Source organism: Macrobrachium rosenbergii, chromosome 55 (genome assembly GCF_040412425.1).
Source record: "Macrobrachium rosenbergii isolate ZJJX-2024 chromosome 55, ASM4041242v1, whole genome shotgun sequence".
Classification (NCBI taxonomy): Eukaryota; Metazoa; Arthropoda; class Malacostraca; order Decapoda; family Palaemonidae; genus Macrobrachium; species Macrobrachium rosenbergii.
In genome coordinates, this window is record NC_089795.1 from 78,038,966 (window position 1) to 78,055,137 (window position 16,172).

The window sequence follows — 16,172 nt, forward strand, 5'->3', positions numbered from 1 at the left end:
AGTTTTGTTTTTTGTTTTTTTTTTTTAATCTAAGCACTCATTGATTCATTGTCATTGGTTGAGTTATGCACTGGAGGCAGGAGAGTGAGAGGGGGGAGGACTCCTGAGTAGTGGAGTACAGAGGAAGGGTTCTAGAATTGCTTAAAAAAGGTAAAGAAAAAAAAGCTGTCTGTGGAAAGGCAAAAATCAAATGTATTCAGCATAATTTGAAAATTTTAAAGAGTAAATCTTTCCCTTATTTTCTTTAAAGAATTCTTGATTTTGTGGCAGTTGGAGGAAAAATGTACTGGTTGCTTGAGAGTTCTGGGTGTTTATAAATGGATGTAATGTGTGTTGTGTGGTGTTTATAAACCAGCAATTTCAACAAGGCTAGGACTTACCATCTAGGTAGAACACTGTTATTGTCACTGGCACCAAAGGGGTTATTGTGGGAAGGGGGTGAAATGTAAATATTACAGAAAACAACAGATATATAGTCTAATCTATAGGTTTTTGTAGTGGCTCCTTATAGTCAAGTTCAGCCCTGATATGGTTATATATATACACACACACACACACACACATTTTCTACACCACACACACAGAATACACACACTCACACACACCACACACACACAAAAAGCCCCAATAAATAACATGAGTTACATGTAAATAACTGGCAGTCCCCTTCTAGTCCATAGTTTTCATTCTTAGGACACTCCATGTCTTTGGACTCTGGTGTGCTTTTCTTAAGATTTCCGTGTCTAATCCCAGTTTTTTCTCCAGTGGTTTGTGCCCTTCTATCCAGTTCACTTGCTCTTTTCTGTCTTATCTCTTTGAGTTTATTCTGGCTTTCATTCAGATTACCAGGTTAGGCATACAGTATTTAGATGCCTTTCATGAGAAGGCTGCTGTGAATCATTCTTGGATCTGTGTCTTTGGACTGCTTTCTTTGCTGTTTATTTTATTGCAGAAGTGGTTTGGGTTTCTCCAGGTACTCACTTTTACACATCAGGTTTTTTATGCTAAGGCCTTCATGGTTTGAAGCGCCATATATATACCTCTTTGCTGTTTTGTTTTATGAGGAGGTTGGGTTTTTTTGAAGTACCTGTTTTTACACATCAGGTTTTTTGGTGCTAAGGCCTTCTTGGCTTGAAGCGCCTTATACCTCTTTGCTGTTTTATTTGATCAAGAAGTGGAGTTTTCTTGAAATCTCCACTTTAACTCATCAGGTTTTTTGATGCCCATACCACATGTATATGCCCACTGTTGCATTATTTACTCTCAGAAACTTCCTGGATATCCAAGGTCATTGTCAGCAGACATGTTCTTTTATCCTCTCACTCTCGTCACTAGGATCGAACTCTTTCAAGGCTCTTCTTTCATGTTGGCTTGCATGGCTTTTTGTTTGTGCATAATTAGATGATTCTCAGGAGGCCCTTGCCTTACTCAGGGTCAGTGCTCTCCTCTCTCCTGTTTTACTTTATCAGTAGTTTTATTTTTTGTACCCACCCTTACACCTCAGGTGTTTGGTGCTGGTACCACCCAGGTACTGTATACTATATAGCTCTTCCATTGCATTCTTCACTTGTGAAAACTACATGGATTGCCAGGGTCATCTTTGGCTCAACTGTTTTTTCTTTATGAGAATTGGATTCATTGCATCAGGGTTTTCAACTTTTCAAAGGCTCTTTTGCTTCCTCCTCCCTCTTCAAGTGTGATGCAGGCTAATTATGGTCAAAGGATTTTGCATAACAATGTTTGTTTTAAAATAAAACCCTACAACTATAAACCAATCAATCATAATATTCAGTGTCCTTCAGCCTCCCTTCTCTCCACTTGTCCAGTTGTGGGTAGGCACAGAAAAGTGATGGCTCATGATGGACAGTGGACAAAGCCTGGGGATGTGTGGTGGTGGAACCTTTCTTCCTTTTACTTTGTACATGAGTGTAACTTGGATCCATTTACAGTCCACAGAATAAAGTTAATTATGATTAATATGTTTTTAAAAAATACTTTGTTTTAAAACCTCATTTTCTTACATTGTATGGTAGAAATCAAGGTATTGAACTACGATTCCACCAGGGTTTCCTGGAAAACACAGCAGTTTATTATGGAGTGTATTTACTATTCTACTTTTTATGTCATTCATTATTTAGATAATTTATTTTATTTGCATAGGTTTTATGTTCCTAGTATGAAGATAAAAGGTGAATTGGAATATTGGTTTAACCTCTTCCCTCTAGTAAAGTCATAACATCTATAACTCCTTGCTGTCTAACCACATTCACTGTTCTGGTTGAATTATGTTAACAATATTAGCTGAGTGATTTTCAACCTCTCCATGTAAAAAGTTAAATAGCATTTATTTCTCTGTATAACTGTTACTATGTAAGAAAAGACTGAAAATGAGGAAAATAAGTTCCAATATAAATTTTCAAAGCCTTGAAGTTTATTGCTGTGGCAGTTTTTTTTAACTTATTTGATATCACTTATTTTGTATTTGTTAACAACACTGAAAAATATTTGTGGAAAGAAAACATCTATTTTAGTATAATACAGGAGTTTTTAATTGCAATGGAATATTCTTAACAAAAAAATGTGAAGGTTTGTGACCGCCTAGTAATATTTCCAGATTGAAAACAGTTCCAGTGGTGGAATATCAAGGAACGGTTTAGTACAGCTTTGGTGGTACATTAATTTACGTTAAATTTTCCTCGGTATTCTTTTTTTGTACACTGCTCAACCTTGTAAGTTCTAATCCTAAATAAATTAGTAAATTTTTGCTTTTGTTTTGATGTCTCATTTTGCCCACAGTTCCAAAACATTCTCGTCCAGTCAATTCACTGTCTTGGAACACCCAGGAGCCGCAGCTTCTTGCGGCTGGTCTAGACAGGGGACGATCAGATCCTTCAGTTAGTGTTTGGGATGTTACCCGTGGTAGTCAGCCATCTTCGTATTCAAATGAGCAGAAAAACTCATCGAGGTATAAAACAGTTTTAGAATGTTTATCTGTAAACATGGGAAAATTTTATGTTGTTCCTTAACTTTTTCAGTGAATGTCTACTTTACTATTATATCATTCGACTTCAAAAGAGAGAGAGTTTAAATGGAGCAAAAATGGTTTTTAGGACAATAACAAGCTCACCCTCTCATAATTATTGTTAGTGAATCTGGTGGTAAAAATGGGCTAGATTTATTCACTAATAGATTACAGTACCAAAATTTTTAATTGCAATGTTAATAATACTACTACTACTATTATTATTATTATTATTATTATTATTATTATTATTTTTATTATTGGGGTTCTGGGTTGCATATTGTCCTTATTGTAGTCATCATCAACTGTTTTCTTGAGATCATGCATGAGTCCAGCTATTTGTTGGTTTTCCAAAGGATTTGATTTTAAATGAAGGGGAAAAAACAAGACCAATATAAAAGTTAAAGAAGATAAATAGTATGGCAGGAAAGACCCCAAAGGGAAGAAATGGTTGTAAAAGGCAAAAACAATGGAGCCTTGGGAAAAGTCCCAAAGATCTTTGTTCATTTTCTATATTTTGGTTCTTAGCCATTTACTGCAATGCAGTTTTTATGCTCAGAGGCTTGCCTTAAAATGCCTTTTTGAGGATGCATTGAAAGTAAAAATCTTGTGCACCTAGTCCAAGACTTAAAGGAAGGAGCCCATCATTGTTCTTTGTCCCATGGGGTATCTTGTGCTGGACATCAGTTTCCCTTCTTGAGGCTTTGTAGTGCCAACTGATATGTAATTATTATTGTTTATTGTTCTGGAACACAATCAAAACACTTCCCTGTAAGATCATTGTCTAATTTGTGTCTGATTAAATGTTATCTCGATGTTGCACCTGTAAAAAACCCCATTCCTTAATTTTTTATGTTTAAGGTCATGTAGCTCTGTGTTCTGACTTAGGCCTACCTTTGTCAGGATATTTGTCTTATAGATCATCTTCAGTGTAAGACAAAGGATTGCAAGTCAAAGGCAGTAGTATCTTTTTAGATGGGCTAAAAATGCTCTCTGAAAGTTTTGCTCTTAATTCATATAATTACAAAATGACCCTCTTCTGGTAGCCTTAGCCACTGCTTGAGTCATTGAGCTACAAGTGATTGATGAAAGTGACCTCGGATTGCTCAAGGAGGTGCAGTTTGCTCCTACATTTGTTTTCTTTCAAAAAAAGACTCCATCACATTTTTCGTTCCATCACTGTAGGTGCTTGAGAGCTTGAGAAGCGTCAGGTTCCTTTCTATTGTATCATACACATTTGACTGCAGATTACTGGTTCAACAGGGATCTGATGTTTGCCGAACACTACAAATGCATAATGATATGTCAATTTTTGAACACCCCACTCTAGTCCAAAGAAAAAAATGTAAAATTGCATTGAAGCCTAACAATTTTGAGCTAAGATGACTAAATATTTGAATAAGGTTTTAATCTGATGTCATAACATGCCTTTGTCCAATGGGCATAGCGGAGTAGAAAGGGCTGTAACAGCAAATTCTGTTTTTCAGGATATGATAAACAGAATTAGATATTACGTTTATTCTGTAGGTCAGACTACAACTGCTTTTCAGTGGTGTTTTGTCATGATCAGTTCAAAAAGAAACTCCTCCCAGGCTTGGTTGATTGTTGACGGCATGTGCGGGATATATACCCATTGGTCTTGTTTGATCCATGGGATTTTCCCCACAACACTTCAACACTTTTTTTTCTTATTTCTTTTAATTTTTATGTTGAGAAATTTTACATGAAATTATTTTTCAGTTTAATATCTTTCTTAAACTTTGCTGATTTGGGTTTAATGTTTTTAGGTCAATCAAGTTTTTTTTTAAATGATATGGCTTGTGGCTGATGAATTGGTTTTGATAATTTTTCAGCCTACTGTACCAAGGGAATCCCTTTTGCTATTATTGGCTGTAGTTTTTTAATACACTTGTTTTGCAGCATTGATAATTAAATTTATGCTGTACAGTGATTTCATTTTGGTCTCTTAAAAAATTATAAGGTGGAATTTTGCTGGTAAATAAGGACTATTTTCCCATTCTGCTTTATTTTTTTTATTGTGTAGGGTGGAGTCAGCTGACTGAGGTTCCAAATAAATTATAAGTTATTGATAACTAGACTATAAATTGCCCAAGAATTTATCACCAGGCTATAAATTTCCCAAGACATATCACTTAGATTTTTTACCATAAAGATGGAGCATAGAGATTGGTCAACTGATATTCGTACTCATTAAAGTAACTTTGTTATTGTTAAATGAAAAAATACCACAAATATGGGAAAACTTGGAAGCATTTAAACTGCCCAGAATATTAAGCCTTTGACAGGTTTCTCATAAAAAGTTAACCCAGTCATTTCAAAGGTCACATAAATATGTCTGCCAAGTTTTGTCACATTTTCTGTTTATCCAGGGGTGGGGGGGACAAATCTTGAAAGTCGAAGCACAACCTTTCTGATTAATTGGCATGAATAACTAGATGTACATGTAATGAAATTTGCTTGAGGAAAGTCTATTTTAAATCAAGGTCTAAGATTTGTAACAAGTTTATTAATTAAGTTTATTAATTAACTCTCTTGTCCTGAACTTTAGAAATTTTTATGCTTTTTTTTCAGTGATGTTAAACCTCTGGTTGAATTTGGTTTGAATGAAACCTGCCATAGTTTAGCATTTTCTCTACATGCGAGCAGGACATTGATTACTGGGATGAACAACAAACATATAAAATTGTTTGACATTAGAGGTAAGGCTTGTTGTATTGGAAGGAAATTAAGTGAGAAACATTGTAGTATGGGGTGATGAGGGAGAAACATCCTTTTGTGTTTGCTGTCCCAAATGATTACAATGAAATAAATATTATTTTTACCCTTTATTTCAATGCCCATTGTTATAATTCCATGAAGTGCTAATTATGGTTGAGTGTTCTTATACAAGTGGAATTTGTCCATATCTTGCACAGTTACAAACTTGAATTTCAACATGGTATGTGTTGATATGCAGTAAATTAGGTCATCATAGATTAAAACTTCAAAGTAACTACTTTAAGGGTAGTGATTATTGAAGTTTTTAATAACCTGCTTGATTGAAGGGAGGTTTTGCTCACATTGCTAACAAAAATTCTTCAGTTAATATTGGCTAAAGATTTGCAATGTTTGGTTATTTCTCATGTATTTATAGTATAACCAACAGTGTGCTATCAATGCCAATATGTCAGCACATGAGTGTACATATTTGCATTTATGTTTTAGGTTGCGGTAAACTTACTTTATTAACTGGTGAAAGGTAAATTTCTGATTCTTGTATAATTTTTAATTTCAGATTCAAAAGGCCCTGACAATGTCAAACCAAGGCAGTCAATGGAATTTTGTACAGATCCTCACAAAAACATAGGTGGACTTCATTTGTGGATAATCAGGCAAGCGTTATCTGTCATATGTACTGGAGTTTATTGCCTGCCCTTCCTCTGATTTCAGCTTACTAATTTCACTAGATATGTTTCTCGTGTTTTAATGGTTTAAAGAAAAACTGCGATATTCCTAGGAATTGATCACAGCTGGTCCCCTTGTGAAAATCCCTTGTTGAAGTTATTATGTGGATTCATTTTCTGATTATTTATGTTGTTTTGGATGTGTAAGGATTGGGCTCTTTTATAATCTTAATTCTCCCTGTTTGATTTATGCGTTTTAAATGAAAAATAAAACAAAATATTCTCAATTACTTTATTTTAGAAGTTTTCTCAGCCTTATTAATCCCTTGTTGAACCATTATTTCATAATTAGCTTAGTATTTTCCCAATTTCAAATGAAATCCTTGAACTTGGTGAATCCTGTTATCCATGTTTTTCTTTCAATCTCAAACTCTCTTTGAATTATCACTCTTCCAAGTTGGGGAAAAATGTCTCCTGGGAAAAGTTAATTTTCAAAACCAGTAATGGGGCATGGTGGTTTTAATTCAAGTACTCTGAATGTTTCTTGAAGTCCCTCTATTTAAATCAATTTGGTTTCACCAATAGGTCCAAGTTTATTGATTAACAGTTCAATTTCCTGAAAGACAAAGACAATTGTTTGGGGAGATTTGAGACCACGAATGTTAAACCTGATTTGAATAGTTTGTATGGATGAAAACACTAGTTTTATTTTAAAGACATTTTCTTTATGGGCATAGTTTATGGCAGGACAGTTCTGACCTGTACTGTACTGTATAAAACAGTATCAAGGTTTATTTGAGTGCATTTTTGTATTATAAATGGAGTACTGTAGCAGAAGTTCTTAAGTGCATTGCATGTTTAGAAATACTCTCAGAATTTATTGTTACGCCAAGAAACATTCTTTCTTCTCACAGGTTCATATTTGGGATTTCCACAGACGTGGGGCAGCCTGGAATCCATATTACTAATAAATTGTTTTTTGGTGCCCTTCATTTTAGTTATCTCTGTTAAATTTTCCATGAGGATAACAGTTATTATAGGTGTGATGGCTGTTGCCATGCCGAGTGTTGCAGATGGTTTATGACCATCAGAATACTAATCAAAAAATGTAGAAGTTAGAAATCTTGTGCCCCAATTTAGTGCCTCTAATGGCTATCCACATGTTGAATTTTTAATTAGGTGATATTCACAAAAAAGTGCAGGAAATGAATTTATAAGAAGCATTTAAGTAGTTAAGCAAAAGTTCATTTCCTTTAATCTACTAATAGAAGGGACTGCTTGCTAAATGAGGTTATCACAGGGAAATAACCAATTTATGTATGTGAGTTTTGATTGCAGATCTAATTTGAAATTTTCCTCATCATTCCGACAATGTTTGTTGGTTCATTAGGGATACATTTCTGCCGAAATCTGAATTCATGACAGAGGTGAATTATATCATTGACTTAAGTGATTTAATCAAAGTCCCAGTCATACAAGTTATACCCCAGATCAAAGTGATTTCATATTGTTTTCTCGTTGGCATGGCCTAACATGAAAACAGATTCATAACTTAAAGAATTATACAAGTGAAGATTTTTTATTTTACAGGGTTTATCAATTTTCATCTTTATTGAGTGAGTGTTTATGTGAAAGGTGGCGCTATGATGGTATGTGGAATAAAGGGTTTCATGTGTGGCAATGGTTAAATTTGTATGCAGATCTTTTAGTCAAGAAATAAGGTAACATTATAATGTTGAAACCATAGAGTTAAGTACTACAGTGATAAATTTTAGCTTCATCCACAGTTTATCAATAGATTCTGGATTGTTCTCCACTTTCCTCTGGAATTTCAGTGTGTGTAGTTAAAATCCCAGTCGGCCATAATGTAAGAATATCTTAATGGTTTTGATTTTTAAACACAAATCCATCATATTTGCCCCTTATTCAAGGTCTGATTAGAGCATGCAACTTCTTGTCTTGTATGCAAAAAAAGCAGCTGTCTGAAAGCCACTTCATTTGCAATCCCTATTGACCCATCAAATCACATTATGTTTTAATGAGAGATGTTTTGAAACAATTTGAAAGTTGAAAGCCTGTTTTTTACAAGATGTGTGGTGCTGTTTTAACAGATAGGAGGAATTTCTTGATTTTCCTAACCATCCACTGAGCTTGAATGAAGATTGGTGTTTTCAAAAGGATTTAATCTATTTTTGAGTGCCTCCATGGTTTGAGTTTTCTCCAGTTTGTGGGTCCCCTTTAACACAGCTGTTCATATTTTGTACTGTGCCACAGCATTTTCCACCTATTTCGATGTGTCTTTTTGGATTGAGCTTCAGAACCTGCAATGTAATCCTGCTTTATCCACCCAACTCTTTCCATCCCTCACCAGGTAAGGTTCAACAAGACTATAAAATGGAACTTTTTTAGGTGTCATTTTCATCACCATCCTTGAGATTCTTTGAGAAGTACTTTGGAAATGATCCCATTGTGAGAATTGGTGGAGAGATGTATTATTTGGTAAAGTTACTTGAGATAAAAATGACATTTATAATAAGATATTTTGGACATAGAATGACTGAATGAAAACAGTTGGTCAAACATCTCCAGAGGACGGAAATTATGGAATAAAGCAATAAACAAAGACTTTTAGCTGTTTCTACAGAAAGTAGGTCCCAAAACTCATTTCAGTGTTAACCCCTCTGGAAGACAAAAAGACAAACAATTTTGAAATTTTGAGGAACGACCCTGGTCAAACATTCTTTGTAATATTTTCGTTAAAACTTTATATTATAAACTATTGTAATTTTCATTTTAAAGACTTAAAAATGGAATAAAAACCAGTAATGTGTGGCAGAAGTTAGCTTATTCCATACAGTCCTGTATGTACTGCGTATCATGAGACTTTTAGCAGACCAATTTGTAGCTAATTTTAAATAGAGTACATCATACAGGGATATAGTGCATTGCATATTTAATATTCATATATCAGAATTTATAAAATATCTACAGTATTCAAGTTTTATTTCTTCTACAGGTTCATATTTGGGATTTTGTTACAATAGATTTGCATGTTTTCTATTTAGATATAAAATAAACCTGTTAATAAAATTATTGTGGTGCCCATCAAGGTAGTTATTTTGTTAAATTTTCCATTGGGATAAATTATTAAGGTGGGTCTGTTAACTGTGATTTGCAATTTGGTTTATAGATAGCCGATGTTTTTAATAAAAAAAAGAATTACTCTATTTGTAAAAATTCATCATGATTGGAAACTTGTTGATTTTCTTTATCAGCGTGATATTTCGGTAAATAAGTGCAGGAAATTAATTTGGTATTTTAATTTAAATGTTTTAGTTAAAATTTCATTTCAGTTTGATTGTATTTAATCATGACTTCATGTGAATGAGGTCAGTATCACATGGACCATTTTCAATTTTGTTTTATGATTCCATCATAAAGTTTACATTTCTATTGAAATTTTCTTTATCTTTTTCTCCAGAGCAAGTTTGTTGGGTTCATAATGAAAAGATAGTTTTGCCGTTAGAATTTATAACATACTTGAATTGTTACTTGTTGGTGGGGAAGATCAAAACCAGTTGTCATCACAAGATAATTTATAGATCAAAGCGGTTTGTCTTTCATTCTTGTGGCATCCTACACATGAAAACAGGGTATAACTGCGTACTTAACGGTGAAGAATTCTTTTTACAGGTTTATCTTATTTTTCATCATTGGGAATAATGTTTATGTGAAATTACACTGTCTGATTCATGTGGAATCCAAAAAAATTGAAGTATGTATGATATTGGTTAAAGTATTTGTCATGTAAAATAATGCTTTTAGGTAGAAAAATAACTTTGGTGAGGTGTATAATGTTGAATTCAGTGTTCAACTACATAATAGCTGTTTGGCTTCATCCACATGTTTATCAATAGATTCATGTTTTTTTATTGGTGGTTCATTAAATGGAAATGAGATTTTTATAAGAAGATTTTGAAATCTTTAAGCATTTTTCCAACACAAAACCCATCAATTTTATAGTGCCCTTATTCATGGTCTGAATGTAGTGATAGACATGCATATGTCTGTTTGTAGACTTCAAAGAAAAAGTTTTGAGCCACTAATCATTTGTAAGTCCCTTTGTCCATCAAAAGGTAATAACTGTCTTCATTGTTTGAATGTGGTGCTGTTAAACAGCTGTTAGAATATCCACAGCTTTGTTATGTTAGTTTTGGTTACAAGAGGTTGTACTACTTTGCACTGGAAACAACAGAACTGACTATAAAGTATATTCCATTATGAAAAGGGCTGCCCAAAAGGATTTTAGATGTTATTTTATTTGGCCAGGAATCAACTCTGAACGGGGATCTCATATTATGATCTGTTTATGGTGTTGTCTATCACCAGAACTGTTGGTAGGTGTTAGGTGAGTTGGTCATTAAGAGTAGATATTTTGGAAGAATGAAGAAAGAATGGAAACAGTGTGTTTAAAACTGCAGACTACTTTGGAAAGAAATTTTGGGAAAAGTTGTTCCAGAAGTTAGAAAAAAGACTTGATCTAAAGAACTGTGGGCAGAGGATGAGCTTTTGTTTTGGAAATTTCATGTTATGGGAGTGGAAAAGCTGATGCACAATCATTTATACCTGCTAGTTTGGGAAAATTTCTGTTAAACTTTTACTTCCATTGTTAAGTATTTTTTTCTTAATTTATATGATTACTTTGTAGTTCCTTTATTTCTCTTATAGCTCATAGTGTAATAAAAACCACCTGTTTCTCATAGGCTGGTCTGCCTTCATTCCTGTGAGCCCGTGATAGCATTCTGCATTTTCATCAGGACGACAACTTTGAAGACCCACTTTGAAGCTAATTTTAAGGGGGTGAGATAATACATGAGATATAAAATTAGCATATGTAATACTCACATATTCTATTTATTATGAAATACAAACATAAACATGCCTGGGGATATTGAGTTTTAAGATGGAGTTCAAAACGTTATGTTTGGTTTAGTGTATCCAATAAAATTTTTGTATTATATATTACTATTGATATTTTAAAATGCATCACATAGCAATCATTCTTTTTTTGGAAATCTTGAGGGTGATTACATTCATAAGGATTTTACATATTTAATTTCATTCAGAGTGATTTTAATCCATTGCTATCTAGTTAGGTAAACTAGATACTCGTTTTATGTGGGATCACTGTTATTTTTGTTAAGTGCTTTAGTTTTGGACAAATGGTTGAAAATATTGCAATTTAGTAGGCATCTTGTTGTGAACTAAATTTAGTCATTTTTTTCTTGCCATCATGATTGGCTAAGGGGATATGGTTTTTTTGTAAAAAATCAACAGATTGTTAGCTATTTTCACTTGAGTTTGTCATTTAAGAGATTTTGGTCATTGATATCATTTATCAGGTGAAAACAACAGTAAAGTGTTTCTTATTCATGCCCAATAAGTTTTGATTGAAAAATACTTTTGTCTCCAATTTTATTTACGGTCGGGTTTCATCCATGCTAACAACCCTCATTTATTTATAGTAATTACCCAGTTTGAACATTGTTTTCAGCTTTCAGCTCAAAATTGAACATTTTGCCAATCTTTTCTCCATAGCACTACTAAGGGTTTAATGTAGGTGAATAGCAGTCCATACTACTTAACGGTCATTTATAACATAACCAAGGCTCAATTTTTTTTCTTGATGGTTGAAACCACACAAAACAGCTGTTGTTATCTGATTTGAGTTATTGGAGCGTATTCAGCCTTTGGTTAGGTTATTTATGATTGGTTTACCTTTGGCATTGTTTATTTAAGTTAGCATTTATCATTCTCTTTTACTTTTTTAACTTATTTAATTTTGAAGTGTGGGATATTCTTAAAGCGTGAGGAAAAGAGGTTAGAGGCATTGTAATTTGGTCTCTCAAAAAAGCTGATTCATGACTCTCAGATTGTGCAGTAAGTGTGATTTGGGGGAGGTAAGTTCCAGTTGATTTACGAGTGACATATGTAATTGGGCTAGTTCCAAAAAGGACAGCATTCCATTTTTTTTTTATTGGGTAACAGAGTATTTGTAATTTTTATTTAACTATTTTCTGAGGGTTCTTTTCAAGTAGCCAGTGTTACTGGTGATGTTTAGTTCTCGTCTCCTAATATTGGTTTCCTCTCCCATTTCCAGCCCTCCTCGATTCCTCCTACTCCATCTCTGGCTGCAGGCACTCTTAATTCAGATGTCCATTGTTGTTGTAAGCCTTTAGCAATTTGTTTGACCCAGACCGCATTTAGGTCTCCTTGCAACCCATAATTTTTTATTGGATGTTGTGTTGTTGCATATTGATGGACAAGCTTTATGATAATTGTGTGTTAAGTGCAAGTGGACAGTCTCTTGTGGAGGAGGAGTTTGTAGGTGTTTCCACCAACTCTCTAGGCGAAGGTCGAGCCATATCCCTCAACCCCAGGAGCTTGTTACTTTAGTAATGGGTGGGGGGGTGCTGCCCATTTTGTTGTAGTTTACCCCTGATTCGCACCTGTTTTCTAGGATCAGTGATGTTTGATGGTCCACCTGTTCATAAGTGGTGGTTGTAATATTTGTCAGTTCTGGTGATACAAAGCCTATGTTCTGTACTTTTACTTATGGCGTTCCTGGATTAGTCGCCTTATCTTATTTTCCTTTTTATCAGTCTTATTTCTCTTATAGCAAATACTTTTAGAGAGCCATTTTGTAGCCTACAGCTTTCTGTTGAGGCTCTCAGGACATTCTAGCATTTTTCAACTAGGTTATAACTTTTATTGTTGTGATACATTGTCTTGTTGGAGGAAAATATTTGTTTTCTCGGATTGTCGTGCTTGCATTGTGGAACATTCACCTTAGTGCTGATTCCATTTACAAAACAAGTACATATACCTGTGGATGGTAGGATATTTGGAGAGGCAAATGAGAGTTGAAAAGCGCTTATGGTGAGTGGGTTTGCTGCTGAAGGCCATTCTTATATTCAGAAGAGATCGTGATATTTTTTAATTACCGGTGTGGCTTGCGCCTGGCTGTAGCGAGCTCTCCGCTGGTGACAGCCACCAGTTAGTGCCTGACCCACATATAGCATGACTCTTGGTAGGATTAAAGTTTCTGTTGATCCATTGCCTTCTGATTTTAAACTGGTTTCTTCTGTTGGCATCAAGACTTCACTTCATCTTTGGCTCTTCTTCCAAGCTGTTCTTCTTTGGGTGAAGGAAAATACGTCTCCAACAGGTTCTCGATCATCCGTTGGGTCTCTTTAGATAACAGCTGGACAACATTTTCGAGCTTCTGCAGAAAAGATATGGTGACAACAGTCACTCCTGCTGAACCCTTGCTTTTGCCATCTCTTCCAATGAAAGGAAAAGGATTTGGACCAGGAGGGAAGTTCCTTCTGCTTATGCAGCTTTGCTGTGATGGAAAATATCAGCAATTAAAGTTTTTCGCCCCAGTGGCTCCTGCTGAATCCTGCTTCCTCATTGAAAGTTGGGCGATCAGCCTTCCTCTTCTAAACTGCCAGATTGTTCTTTCATCTTCTTCAAAAGGCTGTCCAGATAGTGGACTGGTAATCCTGAGAAGAGGAAGAGGGTGAAGTCCTTTATCCAGCCCCCATCCCTTTCTTCCTGGTGGTGATCACAGCACTACTGGAGTAAAACTTGCTCATGATGATGGCTGCCCCTCTCCTGTAGTAGGACCTCATTCCAGCCTTGTGGATTTGGCCAGGAGACCCACCTTTTACCAAATCACCCATTAGTTTCATTTATTTACTTTTTATCTCTAAAGATTTTTTGTAAGTTTTCAGCTTCTTGGACTGGTCTGTTGGAGCTTTGATGAGGAAAATCAATTTGATTATCTCCCAGGATTGACTGATTTGGTGCAGTGTTTAAAATGCTCATCAAGGCTGTTAGGGATGGTTCTCTAAAAGTTTAGTGTTATGCAGATACGTTTTCCTTTGTTCAAAGAGCTTTGAATGCTTTGCTTTACTTCTAGAGGGGTGACGGACTTCTCACAAACATCTTTCATTCTCACCTCTCGATGGTGACCATCTGTTTTCTCAAGAGGCAGTTGAAGAGATCGCCTCACACACACAAAAAGTCTACTCCAAAGTCTTCTCTTACAGTCATGAAGGCATCCCAGGGATTGGACTAGTAATGGGTCATAGGACTACTTCTCTTTGCAGCCTTTCATGGATCTGTTCTACACAGCAAGTCATGAAGACTGGGAGGGAACAGTTGCTTTGCCTCAAGTGTTTATATGAAGATCCTCCTCTAAGCCAGTAGCTAAGAAGTGATTTTTTCACATCTTCATGCGCCAGTTGAGGCCCAGACTCACCCTTTTGGGAAAGTGGCAGGAGAAAGGAGCAAACAATGGATGGTTCAAGTTCTGAATCAGAATCCAAAAATTCCCTTTGAATAGAGGCCTCCTTTGATAGCACTCCCGTCGACTTAAGGAGTTATCTTTAGGACAAGTGGAATAGTTTTGGCCCTCTCAAAAAGTTTCTTCCTTGAGAATTATTAGCAAGGAATGGGAAATCGAGGTGGTTATTTTGTCAGTTACTGAAGGTTTTCACCTCTGGTTAATTGGTCCCAAAGGCCACAGGAGGCTGAGGCCATTCTGGGCATTAGTAAGTGCCTGAACTGCTCAAGAAGACAAAGTTCTTTTGGAGACTATGTGACTGGAAAAATCTGTCTAGCAGCGTCCATCAAAAAGCAGAAACTTGGATGATATCTCTGGATACTTAGAGATGTGTACTTCCACGTTCCAGTACATCAACAGTCAAAGAAGTACCTGGTTTGTCTTCAGTCAGGTAGTGTTTCAGTTTAGGCCTTTTGCAGAGGTTATCAAAAGCCCCAGATTTTTTACTTCAAGTGCATCATTGCCCCATTGCAAACAAGTGGCTCCTCTCATTTTTGAGGCTTTCTTTTCTCTGCCTGGACGACTGGCTAATTAATTTTTTGCATGAAAAGTTCTAATGCAGAGTGCTTATAGTGACAAAAAATCTGGGCTTGTTGGTGAATTTTTACTTTAAAATAATTTTTAAAGGTGAAAGTGAATGAAAATGAGAAAATACCAAATGAGTTGCTCCAGGTACTGTATTATTTTATTGTATTTCAATCTCTGATATTTCAAGATTTTTTTGGCTTAATAGGAAGGACAGATGTATTGGGAAGGACAGACCCCAACTATCTTTAAAGTTAAGGTGCCATTTTATTTTTTCAGCCTCCTTCAGCCCAGCTGCATTGTTTTCTGCTGGTTGCTTTTAAATTCCCTTCTTTGATTTTCCTTTTCCAGTTTTCACTGCAGTAAAAAAAAAAAAAAAACCTTTTGGCAAGCTGAAGGAGTCTAGAAGTGACTGATTTCTTTAAAACAATTTCTAGTTAATAATAAGAAGGCAAATTTTTCTAAACTCGTATCCTTTATATAATTTTTAAATCCCATTTGTATATCTTGAACTTTATAATTTACATTCTTACAAGTATGGTTTGTCAGCTAAATGAATTTCTCTTCACGTTTTAGGTTGAAAACCTAGCAAGTAATGGAGATGTGACGATGACATGTCTTTGAAAAACCTTTGGACCTGGCTTGGTGCAGCTAAAAGTCACGCCTCTGAGAATTTCAAGCTACCTGGTGTACACCATACAGATACCATGAATGTGTTTTGTAAGTTTTAAATTGGATTATATTTTGGTACTGTGATACTGTATATATAATTTTGTTAGAATTACATTTTGTGATTTTTGTTCACACTTAA

At 35.1% G+C, this 16,172-nt stretch overlaps 1 pseudogene; it reads left to right on the forward strand.

Annotated features, from left to right (window-relative positions):
• The window catches only part of LOC136835842 (GATOR2 complex protein MIOS-A-like), a 46,712-nt pseudogene that overhangs the window by 8,203 nt on the left and 22,337 nt on the right, over positions 1–16,172 (forward strand).